General features: G+C 42.1%; 6 non-coding genes across 6 annotated transcripts; 3 read left to right on the forward strand and 3 right to left on the reverse strand.

Annotated features, from left to right (window-relative positions):
* The first annotated feature begins 4,491 nt into the window (after positions 1 to 4,491).
* Trnaw-cca lies at positions 4,492 to 4,563 on the forward strand. The gene has a single exon. It is a non-coding gene; the product is annotated as a tRNA-Trp (tRNA).
* A 1,359-nt stretch (positions 4,564 to 5,922) lies between these two features.
* Positions 5,923 to 5,994, forward strand: Trnam-cau. Its single transcript has one exon. It is a non-coding gene; the product is annotated as a tRNA-Met (tRNA).
* Positions 5,995 to 6,405: 411 nt separating this feature from the next.
* Trnar-acg lies at positions 6,406 to 6,478 on the reverse strand. Its single transcript has one exon. It is a non-coding gene; the product is annotated as a tRNA-Arg (tRNA).
* Positions 6,479 to 6,836: 358 nt separating this feature from the next.
* Trnas-aga lies at positions 6,837 to 6,918 on the reverse strand. The gene has a single exon. It is a non-coding gene; the product is annotated as a tRNA-Ser (tRNA).
* A 3,058-nt stretch (positions 6,919 to 9,976) lies between these two features.
* Positions 9,977 to 10,049, reverse strand: Trnar-ucg. The gene has a single exon. It is a non-coding gene; the product is annotated as a tRNA-Arg (tRNA).
* Positions 10,050 to 12,698: 2,649 nt separating this feature from the next.
* On the forward strand, positions 12,699 to 12,770 carry Trnaw-cca. The gene has a single exon. It is a non-coding gene; the product is annotated as a tRNA-Trp (tRNA).
* The last annotated feature ends 5,589 nt before the right edge of the window (positions 12,771 to 18,359 follow it).

The following is an 18,359-nucleotide window of genomic DNA, read 5'->3' on the forward strand; positions in this document are numbered from 1 at the left end:
TCTCTCAGGATTATGAACTAGTGCAGGAGTGGTCAGTTGGGGAGTGGGAGGTGAATTAGACAACAGGCCCTTGTACTTCGGTCTCCTGTAGGCTGTAGCAGCGGACATATAAGGGCACAAGACTCCATTCCACCTTCTTGAGATTGTGGTTTAATTTGAGAACTAAATTACCATGAGACAGGCCAAAAGAAGAAATGCACATTTAAAAGGGGGAGTTGCTGATATGTGGAGCAGACCAGGAGAACAAAAAGTTAACTGAAGTGTTGTTCCATAAAGTAGAGAGCTTTGGGCCAGTGTGGCTGGAGGAGTAGCTCTGGAGATAAGTATAGCAAGGCTTATTATTTGTGCAGAACTCTTTGGGCCTCTACTTTTTTATCTTTGATGATAAGGATGAGAACAGCTCTCAACAGGAAATTTCATTGGTTTACAAAAAGAAGTACATTCCTAGCCAACATTTCGCTTGCTGCTTTTCAAATGCCTTTAATTCAAACTGTCCATCTGCCAGACCTCTGCAGGCAGCCAAGAGACCCCAGGCAGCAATTCAGGCTTGAAGAAGCCAGAATTTCCTGCCCTGCTGCATCTGAAATCAGAGTTCTGAAGATGCTTCTGATACCAGGATTCAGCAGGTAGGTGTGTCTCTAAAACACCTTTCTCTAGCCTGCGTTCTGGAGCCTTATTTTTGTACGGAGTTAGATATTAAATATTTTCTACTGTTATATGGTGTGGTTGCAGATGAAGCTGGATTTGGCAGCAAAACTTAATATATGGGCTGGGGAGCTAGCTCAGTTAGAAAAGCATGAAGACCTGAGTTGTTTGATCCTTAGAACCCGCATCAAAAAGCCAAGCTCTGTGAAGCAAGCTTGCAATTCCATTGCTGGGAGAAACAAGGCTCCCTGGAGCTCCCTGGAGCTCACTAGCCAGCCACCCGAGCCACTTAGCTCCCTGGAGCTCACTAGCCAGCCACCTGAGCCACTTAGCTCCCTGGAGCTCCCTGGAGCTCACTAGCCAGCCACCCGAGCCACTTAGCTCCCTGGAGCTCACTAGCCAGCCACCTGAGCCACTTAGCTCCATGCAGCGACAGATTCTGCCTCACAATAAGGTGGATAGTGACTGAGGAATAACACCTGAGATTGTGCCCGACCTCTACACACACACACACACACATACACACCACACACACATACACTATACATATACACTATACACACACACTACACACATACACATGCTACACACACACTATACATACTACATATACACACTACACATACACTATTCATACACACTACATATGCTACACACAAACTACACATACACACTGCACACACATACCATACACACACTACACACACTATACATACACATACACACTACATATACACATACTACACATACTATACACATACCACACACACACTACACACACTATACACACACATACACACTACATATACACATACTACACACACACTACACATACACACTATACACACTATATACATAGTATACACATACTACACACACAAAACAAACCCTTATATATGGAACATACAATACAATTTCATGTAATTTGTCATGGAACAGCATTATTATAATTCATGGCAAACCTTTTAAAATATAAAATAGCTATGAATGCTGCAAAAATAAGAGACTTCGTGCAGCTCTTCCATAGTGAGGAAGACCTTCTGTTTGATCAAGCAGCTTTGGACATTTAAGACCTTTCTAGAAACAATGTAAAATTTGCACATACACACACACACACACACACACACACACACACACTATTTTTCCCCCAAAAAGGTAGTCTTTGCTAGATGTGGTGGTTCACACCTATAATAGTAGCACTTAGGAAGCAGAAGCAAGGGGATTGCTGCAAGTTGGAATTCAACGCCAGCCTGGACTACAGTGTGAGACTTATCTCAAGAAACAAAACAAGCAAACCTTGTCAGGATGTTGATACTAGTAATTCCCAAGTAAACGTGTTTCACTAATATTCTTCCCATTAATAATGGCATATTGGAAAGACTTGTCTCCAAAGGCAGGCTGTAGTATTGAAGATTAGTTTGAAATACCATTTAACAGATTTAACACGTTAATCATAATGGGGGTTATTATGTGAATCAAGTTGCTTCCTATCATCAGGTTCATCCTCATCTTTCTCTTGTTCTACTCTATAGCATAAAGAATTTCTTCCCCAGGCTCCTTTATCCTTTGGCTTCCCAGTAGGCCTGGGATGATTAGCCGGTGGGAGTAAGGCAGAAGCCAGGACAGCTCTCCAACTCTTGGATCTGGAGGCATCTTAATATCCTTAGGGTATCTCCTTTCAGAAAGATACCTGTGAGTCCCCCATCCTGGTGGCCAGTTAGTTTTCCTTCCTTGAATAATGTCTTTCAAATTTAGCCCAGGCCATCTGCTTCTTAAAGTGATCTTTTGCATGAAATCTTGCCTCAAACCTGTTCTCCCAGTCCTTTTTAGTTTAACACTTAAATTTCTGCTCTACCGGGGACAACTTGCTCTTCTTTGCTGACAAACGTTTCCCAAAGGCCTCTAAGAATCCATCAGTGGTCAGAGAGAGCTAGCTTTATCCTACTTGGGAGACAGGGGAGAGTGCTCGCTAGTGGGAGGGCAGGGCATCTAGATTTGGGAGGGTGGAAGGGATTCAGACATTTTGGGATTGCCATTGGTCAAGAGGCAAGGCAAGGCATGCCTGGATAGCCCTGAAACCACGTTTAGGAGGATGACTTGGACCTGAAGGTGCCCATGGAAAGCAAGCACAGTGCCAGTGATGCTGGGGAGTGATTTCTTAATTTGTGGTTGTGAACCATCCTTTCCCCCCTTTCCCTGTCATAGACATAATTATGGAACGTTTTCTCTCCATTTGTCTAGTACAGAGAACCTAATGGCCTTTTTACAGATTGCTCAGATGGGAAAGAAGTAGAAAGAAGTTGTTCCAGTTTTTAGCTGCTTTGTAGCCAGATTTATGTTTCAACAGACCTCACAGACTTATAGCAGACACTTGATATAATTGTATGATGACACTTGAATGTTCAGAGACATACACTTGACATTCTATGCCCGTGGTGTTTATTTTTCTGTTGCTACTAAAGCAACCCGCAGAAGAATGAGTTTATTTTGGCTTACTGTTCCAGGGGATTAGTGTCCATAGGTGAGGCGGCAAGGGGATTAGTGTCCATAACGGCGAGGCAGCATGACATCAGGCAGCTACATCAGGAAGCTGAGAGATCACATCTTAAAACGCAAAAGCTGCAAGTGGGGCAAGGCAGTGACATTCCAAAGCACATCCTGCTCAGTGACATATTTTGTCATATGTCTTCCAGAGCAGATGTACCACCTCCACAATGAATGTTACCAACTGGAAATCAAATATTATAATACCCAAGCCTATGGGGGGACATAGCTTGTTCAAAACACCACAGTGTCTAAGAGCATCCATCTCTTTTATTGATACTGATGTCAAGAAAAGACCTCTATAGTGCATGGGGTTGCTTGTACTGGCTCATAGGAGTGCTGTGCACTTTCCAGCTCAACACTGGGTGACATAAGTGACATGATAATGAATGCTCTTGTGGCATGATTGAGCAGGGCTGGAGTGGGTGGGGGGAAATATATATATTCATATATATATATGTATGTATATATATATATATGAATGTTCTTAGGTCTGAGGTACAAGGGGGACACTGAGGCAGATTGCTCTTTTGGGTAAAAGGTTTATTAGAAGAGATAATCACACTGTTGTAGTTTGCTTTTCTGTTGCTGTAACAAACATCACAGCCAAAAGCAACTTGAGTACATAGGAGTTTATTTCGGCTTACAGTATTGTAATGCATCGTGAAGAGAAATCTGGGCAGGGCAGAAGTTTTGTAGAAACAATTGCTTACTGGCTTGCTCTTCATGGCTTGCTCAGCCTGATTTCTCATACAACCCAGTCCTGCCATCTGCTCAGGGGAGCACAGCCCATGTTGGATATATCAATTATCAATCAAGGAAATGCTTTACAGACATATCCACTGGCCAAGCTAATCAAAATACTTCCCTAATTGAAACTCTCTCAGCTTTGGGGTGTGTCAAGCTGAGACACCCAGCATTGTGGTTTTTGCCCAACAGTGGCTGCTAAACATTTGTCAGCATACTGCATACATGCTTCTGGAGCTTTCCTAGGCAGGTCCTTTGACCAGCCGGTCAGGAATCCTTGCCTGACTCAGGCAGACATAACTGTTGTACCCGGTTCTGGTACAGTGATGTGATCTGGAAGGTGATCCGAATCTGATAACCGTCTGCTCCACGTCAGACAAGGAACAGTCTCCTGTACAGAGTTCAGAGCCCACTTTTGTTAGCGTCCTATGAAGGACAGGAACGAAGGAAAAGACTTGTCGAGATCACTAATTACTGCACTCCTGAAGGCTAGCAGAAGCTAATTACATAGATTTGGTTTTGGTTAGATGGTAATTAACCAGACCATTATAGGGTGACCTCGTGGCGCAACGGTAGCGCGTCTGACTCCAGATCAGAAGGTTGCGTGTTCAAATCACGTCGGGGTCAGTATTTTATACTTGGTGTCGCTCTTGAAAGAGCTGTAGGAAGAGTCCTTCTTCCAGATTAGGATGCCGAATTATTAGGAAGAAAGAATCCAGGCAGGTACCCACAAATAATTTAGTAACTTACTCCAAACATTCTGGATTTCGTTACTCACTCTTGCTCCTGTTTTAACCCCAAAAGTTATCGTTCTGTACTTGCATCGTCTCCTATCTCAACCAGACAGCTGGCTTTTGAGGTTCCTTTTCTGGAGAAGGGTTAGGGTTGATAGAAAACAGCTGTCGAGATGATTTGCTGTTAGCACCTGAACAGCAGTGTGTGTGCGCGCGTGTGTGTGGGTGTGTGTGTGTGTGCGCGCGTGTGTGGGGGGGGCTGGGTGTCAAGACTCAAGGAGGCCTATGGTGTAGATAAGTGTGATAGATCGCAGCTGTCGGGGTAACTGGCAGTTAGAAAGGAGGCAAGAAATTTAGGTGCAAGGGGAGTGGAAGGGGAGTCATCAAGTATCTGGGAAGTCACATTTTCATAAAGCAAAGGGCAATCATATTTGGCAAACAGGACTTGCAAAGGCAAGAAAGGGGGAGCACACACGAGGGTCCAAGTTGAGTCTAGGTTGAAAACATAGTTTGCAGTCTACATTCGGTTTAAGAAACAGAAATGTTCTCTTGTAAAGTTTGGAGACAGTGTGGTTCCAGCACGAGGCTCCTGTTTGGGTTTCCCACTTTGTTACTGACGACTTTTAAAATCAGGACTCTTATCTATCAGCAGATGATATACACGAATGAGGCACCGCACACAACCATTCTTGTTTGTTTGGTTTTGTTTTGAGACAGGGTATTTTTGTGTACATCTGGCTGTCCTGAGGCTCGCTCTGTAGACCAGGCTGGCCTGCAGCTGAGCCTCTCGCGGTCTGAGGATTAAAGGCGTGCACATCACACTCCGCTACTTGTCTGCTATTCTATTTTAAGATTTATTTTCTGTGTATGAATACTTTCATGTATGTATATTGCACCACGTCCCCAGGAAATCAAAAGAAGACGTTGAGTTCTCTGGAACTGGAAGTATATTATAGATGGTTGTGAGCCACCGTGTCAGTACAGGGAATTGTACTCAGGTTTTAGGCAAGAACGACCAGTAATCTTAACTACTGAGCCATTTATCTCTACAGACCTTTTATTTTCTATTTGCAATAGTTGTAGTGCTTTTGATCTACAGAGATTTCGGAAAGATTATATGCTAGGTAGCAACTTTTCTAAGCTAAAAAAAGAAAAAAGAAAAAAGAAAAAGAAAAAAAAGGAAAAGGAAAAGGAAAGAAAAGAAAGGGAACAGAGAAATACCAAAAGGTAATTAAGAGGATCTGTTAACAGGAGCAGAGTGGCGCAGCGGAAGCGTGCTGGGCCCATAACCCAGAGGTCGATGGATCGAAACCATCCTCTGCTACAGTTCTTTTTAAGAAGGAACATATACACATTTTGAGATGTAATTTGAGTGCATCTCTGGTTTATATAAAATAGCAATAGTAGCAATAAAAGAGGGGATTGGCAAAGGGCAGAGAGGCGTTGAGAGGGTACTGCAGAGAATGCTTATTTCTGTAGATGATGTTTGATATTAAGGGAAGACCTTAAGGAGAGGAGTGTGAGTCATAGTCATGAATTGCAGGAAATGAATGTCGTGCTTTGAGGAAAACCAACCAATATGTGTGAAAGAAGAGTAGCAAAGTTAAATTCTAGCCTATATTTATTTTGTGTAAGATGAAATTTTTAAAATAATAAGGTGAAATATATAAAAACAATATACAGAAATTCAATACAGGAGAAACTTGAGAATTCTTAAACAATACAAAAGAAGTACCGAGCCAGCCAGGAGTCGAACCTGGAATCTTCTGATCCGTAGTCAGACGCGTTATCCATTGCGCCACTGGCCCGCCTATAGACTTGAATACATATAGAGAAAGCAAGTGACAGTATTATGCTCAGGTCTTAAGGTTACATTTGGGAAGTACTTTTTATTTAATTTTGGAGAAGGTGCAAAACTAGAACTGAAGTTTTACTGATGTTTTAAGTTAATTTACTTCTCAATTTCTTCATGAGAAAAACGTCTAAAATCTACCTGTGAAACACTAAGCAGGAACTTTATTACGCAATAGCAACTATTTTTAATTTTAAATGAATACCAACCAGGAAGTTTATTTCCATTTTAGAGAAATGGAGAAGTCATTTATAAAATCTCCGAGCTGGATTGTTTATTTTGAGGTAGAGTCAGAAATCACAAAAGCCCACAAACGTAGTCGGCAGGATTCGAACCTGCGCGGGGAGACCCCAATGGATTTCTAGTCCATCGCCTTAACCACTCGGCCACGACTACAAGTGTTTTGACCAGTGCTCAGCATTCTACATCTTAACGTATATCACACGTTGACTACCCTTCTGGTCTTACTAAGGATTTAATGGGTTGTTGAACTCGTTATCTACCAATGGAATCAGAAAAGAATCAATCAAGTTTAATTCCATACATGTAAGTGGGAAATTAAATAAAGAACGTTGTTTAGTTCTTTAGAAAACAAATCAGCTGGACGTTCTAGGAGATTTATCGCAAGCCAAAACTTGTGATGATATTTATCCTCACGCGTTCCAGAAACATTAAATGTAGTCACACATTTCGAGTCTGACAGAGGAGAGGTGTTCTTCAGAGATTCACATGTACAATCAGTTAGTCCAGTACTTGCAACGTAGCAAAGTTTTTTTTCTGTTTTTGGTTTTTTGGATTTTCGAGACAGGGTTTCTCTGTATAGCCCTGGCTGTCCTGGAACTCACTCTGTAGACCAGGCTGGCAAAGTTTTAATAAACAATTAGCTGCCATTAAAATTAGCATTTTAAAATTCCATCGAAATATTTTGCAGGCATGACCATCTATTGTTTATTTATCTAGCTGTAGATATTTTTACACCATTAAAAATGTTTCAAAATGAAGTTAGAAAATAGTTTTGATGGTGAAATCCTTTTCATTATGGGATCTTCTGTCATAGAAGGAAGTATTTGATATTTTCAGATAATAGTTTTAGAAATACAAAGACCATTCCCAATGACAGGATAGAACCCCGCAAACTTCACTTTTCTGAAACTTCAGTACGGTGGCCACAGTACTGTCCGTATGTCTGTGCATGCATTTGTGTGAAAACAAGAACTTCTGTGTTTCATCCAAGGCTGAGAAACCACGGCGCATGTTTTCGCGTTGGATAAAAGTCACCACCCCCCACCCCGCCCCTGGCCCGGGCCCTCTCTCCTAGGCTCCAGAAATATTTAGGTACTCTAGGTTTTTTTTTTTTTTTTTTTTTTTTTTTTTCCCTTGTTCCCAAAGCAACACTTTCTAACTCCAAACGCTCCATCCTCCCAGGTATGGCGGTACGTTTCTATAATTCCAATAATTCCAGCCGCCTGGGAGGCTAAGGCAAGAAAGAGGATAACTGAATTGGGGGCTAGACTTGGCTACATAGTTAGAGGTTAGCCCAAGCTACATAGTGATGTCCTGTCACAAAGGAATTTTAAAAAATGAAAATAAAAAAATCTGGCCACAACTTTCAAGACTTTTTAATATAAACATTTACAGAAGTGATTAAAATGAAACAAGCCGTGTATTACCCTAGCTGAGAAACATGTGCTAGGTCCAACCACAGAAGTCTTATGTATTCCCCACAGTCACTATAGAACCCAAGGTGTGGGAAGACAGCTGCCAATTCTACATTTGATTTGGATTTTGTTGTTGTTGTTGTTGTTGTTATTGTTGTTGTTAAACTCTGAATTTTCATGGGGAGCCTGATAAATATTCACAGCATGAATTATACTTAAGCTCAGCTCTGAATGATGTGTAGGATCGAGCCAAGCTGGAGGAATGAAGTTGTGTTCTAAGCTTAAGTCTCCTGGAACGTGGCAGCAGTGGAAGGAAGGTCTGCCTAGATGAGACATTTCTTTTTGAAAGACAACAATAAGGAATCACACTGGAGACATTGTTGAAGGTGGATTATGTCCATCATACTGTTGTTCTTCCTTCTATGAGAGCAGATTACCTCATAATGAAAAGGATTTGACCATCAAAGCTTTTTTCTAACTTCACTCAGAAGTATTCTTTCTGGTGTTAAGATATTTAGAGCCAGATAAAGAAACAAAAGATAGTCTTGCCTGTAAACTATTTCAGTGGAATTCTAAAATGCTAATTTTAATGGCAGCCAGTATTCTTCCCAGACAGACCTCTTGTCAGACTAGAAAAACTTGCAACAACACTTCCTCGTGGAGCAAACACTTCTTTCTTCGCCTTGATCCTTGCTCTGTTTACAGCCAGTGTGTTTGCTCATCCTTAGGGCTCTTTTTGTGAGAAGTAGTTTTTTTCTTTTCTTTCTCCTCCCTCCCTCCTCCCTTCTCTCTTTCTCATTCTTTCTCTCTTTCTCTTTCTTTTTTTCTTTCTTTCTCTCTTTCTTTCTTTCCTTCTTTCTTTCTTTCCTTTTAAAATTGAAACAGGAAAAAAACTGAGTCAGGGTTCTACTTTGTAGCCTGGGCAGGCCTCCCACTTGCAATCTTTTGGCCTCAGCCTGAGGGCTGGGATTACAGAGATGGGCTACCACATTCAGCATAATTTTTATTATGATGTTTTCAATATATAATGAAAACAGGTAATTATTTGTATATTCATCATCTACAGTCAACAAGAAACTCTTTATTAGTTTCATCTACTTTTTAATCTTTTTGCTGAATAACACTAAATTAATTTGAGGACATATGATTAAATACATAAACATGTATCACATGAACATATATTAATACAATCACTGTGCCCTTGTCCAATTGAAGACAATGTAATACTTTTTTGTGGGTGGATATTTTCTTTATTTACATTTCAAATGTTTTTCCCTTTCCAGGTCTCCCCTTCAGAACCCCCCTATCCCATCCCCCCTCCCCCTGCCTCTATGAGGGTGCTCACCCACCCACCCAACAATTCTTTAAAGGTAATGTTTTGTTCTTGTTTATGTTTCTTTAAAGTATCAGTCTTTTTACCTTTCCCCTTCCTTTTCTTCTCTAACTCCCTCTGAGACTATGTTTCATTCCGTAGTCCTTGCTGAAACCCCTTGTGGAGACAATTCGATCTATAAACTTGTGGTGATGCTCCTGCCTCTGTCTGCATAGAGTATTGGGATTACAGGAGTGGTAGCTACTTTGATAAAGTGGATCTGGTTTAAGTTGCTTCATACTGTTTGACTGTAATGGCTACTTCAGTCTCTTTTAGTTTGGAGAAGTCTTTCAGGGTTTTTTTTTTTTTTTTTTTTTTTTTTTTTTTTTTGCTTTGTTGTTTTGCTCTGACACAGACTTTTAAAAAGTCTTCTCTGTGCGTACCCAATGCTAACTTTAATAAGAATAAAACAAGTAACCCAGGTCAACCACGAAGGGATTCGAACCCTCAATCTTCTGATCCGAAGTCAGACGCCTTATCCATTAGGCCACGTGGTCCCACGTGGAGATGGTGCTGCTCATGTATTATTGGAAAGTAATCTTTTCTTTGTGCTTTATGATAGTTATTGATGTTATTACGAATTTGTTAGTGAAATATGTTTAAATCTAATATCATGGAGTTCCAATCAGGAATTCTTGAATATAGAAATGGGATGCATCAACTATAGTTGTTTTTGTTGTTGTTTTTAAATAGTTTGATCAGAAGCAAGGATAAACTTCCACTACAAGCGCAACGGCTTCAGCGGGTCGTTAAAGGAGGGGAGCCCACTGCTGTACCCACAGATGTTTCCAGGTCAGGAATTCACCCTGTGCACTCCACAGACCCACTCAAATAGATCTAAGACATAAATTCAGAAAGTATAAAAAGAGATTCATGAACAGAGACCAGAAATCTTATAATCTGGACGGTTGATGGAGGGGCAACAGGGCCTGCCAGGCCTGCTAAAGCTCAGCTAAGATGAAGGTGGAGGCCATGGGGCTGGTACCATCCTCCACTTCTGTTCCCGTCCCGTCGTGTAGGTCCACACTCATACGGTGTCAGCACTTGGCTTGACTGAGGCGACCTGTGGGTGCTCTTCCATGCCCTCCAGATTCCCCAGATTCACGTGTCTAAACCTAGATCTTCTGAATGTCACTGTACTGGAAGATGACATCTTTAAAGATAAGGCAAAGCGTGACTGTCACATCCTTACATTCTTACAAGAAGAGTGTATTAGAACACTGGTCCACCAAAGAAGACCACGTAGATAGAGGAGATCATTGCCTGCAAGCCAGGGGAAACTGTATGTATATCAGTATACACTATAGTATATAAATATCAGTATATACTGCATGTTTATCAGTATACACTATATATGATATATATATATATGTATACCTGTATATGTATATATATATATCATATATATCAGTATAATTTTTAAAAAGTAAAAAACAAACAAAAAGAATTTCCTGTGTTTAAATTCAGCACCCTGCAGTATTCACTGTGGCAACCCTATATGACCACTATTTTGTCTTTCTCCATCCTAGAAGGTCAGAAGTTGTGCCTCTCTCCCTCTGCCGCCCTTCCTTCTGCCCCTCACAGGGCGTCACACTGTAGATTGGAATATCCTGGAATTCACTATGTAGCCCAGACCAACCTCACACTGGAAGCTTATCTTCATAAGAATGCGATTCTAGCCTGGTTTTGCCAGTTACTCCTTTTAAGAGTTCATTTCAGCTTGCAGAGAGAGAAGACCAAGTCTCAAGTCTGACTTGAGGGATAGGCTTTCAAGATATTAATGATCTGAGGAGCAAGAAAAAGTGATTGGATCAAACTATGTCAGCTGCTGTCATGTGTCATCCGTCAGGGCTGCCTGTAGTCAACCAAAAGCCACTAACCAGGTGGCTCTAGAAGGCACACTTGAGAAGAGGGAACGGAGGTTAGCTCAGATTTCCCCTGCTTTTCGGGAGCACAATATTACTCCTGGCATGATGGCCCAGGCCTGGAATGCCCACAGTCTGGAGCTGCAGGCAAGAGGATTGGGGGTTTGAAGGTCAGTTTCAGGTACTTTGTAAGCTTGAAGCAAAGCTGGACCACCCAAAACCCTTCCCTAAAACAAACAAATGGAAAACAGAGAAAGAAATAAAGAAATCAGAGAACACACAACCGTAAGCAGTGCGGAGGGACAAGGTAGGGGGGAACTCCCAAACTTTTCCCTCCAGCTCACCTGGACATTTGATCAAAACACACGCTTTTGACTCATCTTCGGATTCTTTTTTCTTTTTCTTTTTTCCTTTTTCTTTTTTTGGTCTTTCGAGATCATCTTTGGATTCTACAGTAGGAAAATGTCCTTTTTCTTAATTCCCAGCTGTAAGAGGGTTCTGTAATGTATATAATTCCAGCATTTGTCAGACCGAGGAAGGAAAGAGGGCTGCAAATTCGAAGCAAGAGCCAGTCTCAAAACCCCTAATAATGGGATCTTAGACACTCAAACTCAAGTAGCGGTCTACTTTGCTCCGAAATACAATCCTTTAGAAAATCTAGAACCCGTTCCCCACCCCAAACAACAGCAATAATAGATCCACGGTTTCGCTGACTCTGGGGTAACAGCTGAGGCCCACGGAATCAAGGATTGTCTTAGTGAGGATGCTGTGTGTGTGTGTGTGTGTGTGTGTGTGTGTGTGTGTGTGTGTGTGTGTGTGTGATTGCTGTGAACCGAGCGACCGGTGTAGGCATTAGGACTGCCAGGAAGCTGGTGGAGCATGGCCTGGAGGCGCGGCTTTAGGGCCAATAGTGGCCCTCCAGGTTGAAAATGGTCGGCGCACTCACAGGCCAGTTCTTGTAGCTCACTGGAAAGCTAAAACTCTGGTCTAGGAGTAGAAGAGATGTTTCTTTGTCCTATTTGCTTGGTATCTAAACTACATGCATCTATTGTTTCTCTGAAAATGAGACAAAATTAGCAAATGAGAAGACTGTACGCAAGTAGCAAGAGTGTTTGGAAGTTAAGGTTAAATCAGCAGAATTCCTTACTCTTTCACACAAGGCCTTAGTGGAGCTATGAATTTTGAGAACAGAAAAAAAAATCAAGCTTTGAAACTTATATTAGCACAGGTAGAAAGGTCATTCTGGATACTTAAGTTAACCTGAAAACAGCGTGCGGCTGTGACCTCGTGGCGCAACGGTAGCGCGTCTGACTCCAGATCAGAAGGTTGCGTGTTCAAATCACGTCGGGGTCAAGTGTTTTGGTCAAGGTTGGTGAAGAAGATTCACCTAAAAGTGCTGTGTAGACAAAAAGTGCTACATGTTAACTTTCAGTGAGACTTCTGTCTTTCTTGCTCTTGGGTTGTCACTGGCATTGGAAACTGGGGTGCGAGCTCCAGCTTTTGCTCTTTTACAAGAGGGTTTGTTGAGAACACAGAACAAGAATAACATTAAATGGAGTGGTTCGCAAGATCAGAACGAACTGACAGCAGAACTGGGTAACCTGGTAAGGCCTAGTAGCCAGCTGCAGCATCAATCAGGAGCGGGGGGCCAAAAACTTAGCAAGGAAGGAACACACCTCTGTGCTGGTTATAGTCTTATATCAAGACTAAGTGTGGCATAAACTAAGTGTGATCTGAAAGCAGGAAACCTCAACTGAACCACTGTCTATAAGATCAGGCCGTAGGCAAGGACGTAGGGCATTTTCTTGTTAGCGATTGATAGAGGGGGGGCCAGTCCATTGTAGGTGGTGCCACCCCTAGACAGGTAGTCCTGGGTTCTATAAAAGAGCAGGCTGAACAAGCCAGGAAGCATCATCCTTCATGTCGTCTGTATCAATTTCCGACTGCAGGTTCCTGCCCTGGTTGAGCCCTCTCCTGACTTCCTTTAGTGGTGGACTTCAGTGTGGAAGTGTATGTATACCTTTTCCTCCCCAACTTGCTTTTTAGGCAAGACTCTATACCTCTACCCGTGTTAATCCCACCAAACCAGAGAGTAAAGATCATTACCCAAATTCTTTGGTCAGATTAAGTAAACTTTATTTTCTGTCAGACAAGGCTATCTCCCTAAAGCAGGGCTTGAAAAAATATCATATCATTGAACATAGGAGGAAGTAGGGTTTATAATCAAAACAAAAAAACAAAACAAAAACAAAAACAAAACAAAACAAAAAAACCAAAAAACTGCAAGACTAAGGGATTTTCAAGAGTTAGGATATTTCCTAAGAAATTTGGTTATGTACAAAGTTGGCTGAATATTTTAAAATTATTTGGTAGAACAGCTTATTTTATCAGAGTATAATCAAGAACTGAGTCAAACCCTATAGATTAAAGGACAGTCAACTTGAGTTTTGCAGCAAACAGAAATGAATTTGTCTGACCTTGTAACAAAATGTCTTCCATCCTTAAGATGGAGGTCATCACCCCTGTCCGTCCCTGGGTGAATTCTGTCTCCAGTTATCAATGGTATCACTTAGGTTGAGACTGTTAGGTTGTTGGATTTATTTGCCGTAAATTGCTTCCCCCTTTGTGTGTGTGTGTGTGTGTGTGTGTGTGTGTGTGAACAATAAAGTAGGAGCTTGAAAAATATACCTGCCTGCCTGCCTGTGGTGTGTAAGTCATAAAAAAATAGACATGAAGCTATTCACCTCTTCCAGCTTTTCTCTTGCTCAATTAAATCTGTATCTTTAATATGCTTGCTTCTAACAATTAAGATTGATTTACCAGACAAGTTGTGACTGTGCACATTTGTGAAGCCACTATGGTGTTGTGCTTGTATTATGCTATTTGAGATAGTCTGTCTATGCCGCTGAGACTGGTCTTAAACCTCTTATCCTCCGGCCTCCGTTTCTAGAGTGTTGAGATTACAGACACGCACTTGACTCCTAATTATCTTTTATTTTTCAATGTTAGTCTTCTCCTGGCAGCCCCCTGTCCCTGTTAGCCCTGTCTGTGTTACTGGCTTTTCAGGTCCTGAATTTCATTTTGCTTTTTCTCTCACAGGACTTTTGTGTCTGATTTTTCTGAGACTGTGTTCTGAAAAGGTTTTCTCTGCCCTCCGCTGCTTGATTTAGATACTCATCATCCAGTGCGCAACCAGAACGAATCAGTTCTTCCAAGGCAGACTTTCTTCCGACTCTAGTCAGGCCTTCACTTCCTGAATGGTCTCCACCACCAAGTCCTGGAAAATCAGTATGTACGAATCTGTAACCCCAGAGCCCAGCAAAGCTTAAATGAAAGGACGTGACTCTTCCTAGGCATAATGAAGGGGAGAGTTTATTGTAGATAACAGGGAGACACATTGTAGGGGAGTTAGACACATCTGGGAGAGTCCTTAGTCATCAGGATCTTGAATCGTATGGTAGAGGGGGATAGGAAGGGAGAGAGGAGAACCAATTACAGCAACTAGGAGGCCAAAGGTACAAAAAGGATAAATAATCAAAAGATCTGGATTTTACAGGGAAGAGCCTCTGGGGAAGGACAACCCAGTCCCTGGGCTGGAGAGTTCATGGTGAAGGGTGGGGGGAAGGCTATGCCAGCCATACCCTATAACAGGTAGGGACTGGGGGATGCTGGGAGAACCTGGAGTCCATGTCTGCTTTGATATGTTAAATAGATGCCTCAGCTGCTTGTCTTAGATTTGAAACTTAACAGTATACAGAAAGAACTTAATTTTGAGAAGAACTATGGAAGGAGATGGAAGATATATATCACAAAACACTACTAAAGAGTTTTGTCAGTAGCCTGAAGAACTCTTTTGGTTTTCTCCTTTTTCTTTTCTTTTCTTCTGTTTCTCACTGTCTTTTTTTCTTCATTTTTTTCAAGAGAACAGGGTTTTTCTGTGTGACAGTCCTGACCGTCCGGAACTCACTCTTATAGATCAGGCTGGCCTCAAACTCCACTCACAGAGATCTGCCTATCTCTGCCTCTGTCTCCCAAGTGCTGGGATTAAAGACCTGCTCCACCACTGGAGTGCTCTGCTGGTGTGTTTGCAAGCATATCCTAAGTTATACATAAGTGGGCTTCACTGTGGTGTTTTTTACGTTATAGAATGTATTTTGATCGTATTCATCCCTTATCACCCTCTCTTGACATCGCCCAGACTCCTGTCTCCCCCTCCCCCGCTTCTTCCCAATCAGACCCCTTCTACCTCCATGGCGTGTATTTGTGTCTGTGTGTTCCAGTTCCATTAAGGATGCTTATAGGAATGTGACTAAGGGTTACTTAAAGTAGGACTGGCATCTTACCAGTGGCTTTGGAACACACAATTCCTACACAACCATTAATTGTCTATAGATCCTCAGGGCAGGGTGGAGCCCTATGAGCCCCTCCCACCTCCTTCACGGGACCAATCCAATGAAAGTGATCACAGCAGCTGGGAATTCAAAAGTGCAATCAAAAGCTTTATCCTGGCTGGAAGACAGCAGTCCGTGTGGCTCTTTCCTTTCTTCTCCGTCTTCTGAGATATTCTCTGAATCTTGGATGGGGTGATAACAGAGCATTCAGTAGTCTCTTCTCAGCATTGTGGCCAGTTAGAAATCTCTGCAGCAGTTGCCACTATGCAGTTATCACTATGGCCTAGGATCTCCCAAGTCTGGAGATTTTTTAATTACCAGAAGTGAATTCTCTTCTCTGGAGTAGGGCTCAAATTAACTGGCTATCCCCACAACAGAGCTGTCACTACCACACCAGTAGGCAAGCCTTGCCTGGCCGCTTGCGAGGGTACATGTCATTTCATAACCGAGTATGATTGTTGACGAGTCCCCTTGCCACCATTACAAAACCTGCATAGATCCATCCATCATTATGAGGACTCTCCAGCAAGAAGGAAGATTCTAGCTCGGTTTTAGCTTTATTTCTCCATGTCTAGTCGCCAGGATATGTGATGTCTTCAGAAATGGGGGGTTACCTTCTAGTTCAGGTGGGCAACCAGGGGCAATGGCAATGACCAGTATTGTTTCTAAGGCCTGAGGGGGCCTCCCTGGCCCACAACTCAGAGAGAAGTAGCCCATGCTTCTTTGGGTTTCCAGTGGCTTCTAGGACCATCTTTATCCATTCACAAATCTGTTAGAACTAACTTTGTTTCTTTCTTTCTTTCTTTCTTTCTTTCTTTCTCTTTTCTTTCTTTCCTTCTTTCTCCCCCTCTCTCTTTCTCTTTCTCTCTTTCTCTCTTTCTTTCTTTCTTCTTTCCTCTCTTTCCTCCTTTCCCACTTCCTTTCTTCCTACTTTCTTACTTTCTTTATTTCTGTCCATTTATTTATTTTGCGTTACATTTAATTACTGAGTGCAGATGCGTGTGAAGGCCAGAGGATAACCTACCAGATTTGGTTCTCTCTTTCCACTGTGTGGGTCTCACCAGGTAGCCTTGGCTGGCATAGAACTTGTTATATAGAATAATCTGGGCTTGAACCCACAGTGACACACTTTCCTTTGCCTCCCACTGCTGAGATGTAAGGCCCGCATCACTCTATCCACAATTGTAGCTTTCTTACAAATACAAAATGAACTTGCATTTTTATTTCATCCAATATCTAGTGAGCAAATGTATAAGCTATCATACCACTTAGCAGGAGAACTAATGTGCACACACAGATGCACATGCAAACACACACACACACACACACACACATACACACACACACACACACACACACACACACACGACATAATCAGGAAGGTAGACAAGAGAAAATGTCTGGTATACTGTATCAATGCAGCACCTGTCAATGAAATGCTGATTGGTCAATAAGTTTATGCAGGGAATAGAGGGTGGGGCATCAGGTAGGGAGATGGATTCATGGGACAGGGCAGAAGAGGGAGATCTACCTGGGATCATGGAGGAGGTCAGAGTATGGAGGTTGAGCAGAGGTAACCAGCCACATGGCAGAACTTAGACTAGAAAGTGCCTAGGGTGTGGTGGTGGTACATGAAGCAGAGCAGGCAGATCTGAGCTCTTGACCAGCCCGATCTGTCTGTGTATGAGCTCTAGGGCAAACATGGCTACAAAGCAAAACCTGGTTTCAAAACAAAACAACAAAAAATCAAGTAAGCAAAACAAAAACAGAGTGGGGCGGTGGTGGCACACACCTTTAATCATAGCACGCCTTTAATCCCAGCACTTGGGAGGCAGAGGCAGGCGTATTTCTGAGTTCAAGGCCAACCTGGTCTACAGCATGAGTTCCTGGACAGCAAAAACAAACTTGAAAGATCTGTGAAGTTGTTGTTTCCTAGGTACCATCGTCCATCAATTAAATTTCATAGCATGTTCCACAATAACTAATGATTCTACCTAATACTAATAGCATACACCTCTTGGCAGGAGATTATATAATATATGTATATACACATACATATACATACACACACACACACACACATATATATATATATGTTTTTTTTGTTTTTTGTTTTTTGGTTTTTTTTGAGACAGGGTTTCTCTGTGTAGCCCTGGCTGTCCTGGAACTCACTCTGTAAACCAGGCTGACCTTGAACTCAGATATCTGCTTGCCTCTGTCTCCCAAGTGCTGGGATTAAAGGCGTGCGCCACCACTGCCGGGCTAAAGAATATTTTAATTAGTCTGTTTTTTTGTGATTTATCACATGTTTTTCAGATGCATATAATAAGGTTTTTTTCTTGAAGAGTGGAAAATACACTTTGCTTTGCTTTTTTTGTTAAGACTCAGCAAGCCAGTACTAGCAAACACAAGGGCAGACCAGAGCAGCAAGGGGGGCAGCAGAGGGTGCAGCCGCCACCACAGGCCCTCTCAGCGGCTCTCACATTTATACTTCTCCAGAGTTTCCAGAATTAAACTGTCTGCAGCTGGCAAGAACACAGCTGTCAAAACC

The sequence above is a fragment of the Mastomys coucha genome, unplaced genomic scaffold (genome assembly GCF_008632895.1).
Source record: "Mastomys coucha isolate ucsf_1 unplaced genomic scaffold, UCSF_Mcou_1 pScaffold7, whole genome shotgun sequence".
NCBI classification, from domain to species: Eukaryota; Metazoa; Chordata; class Mammalia; order Rodentia; family Muridae; genus Mastomys; species Mastomys coucha.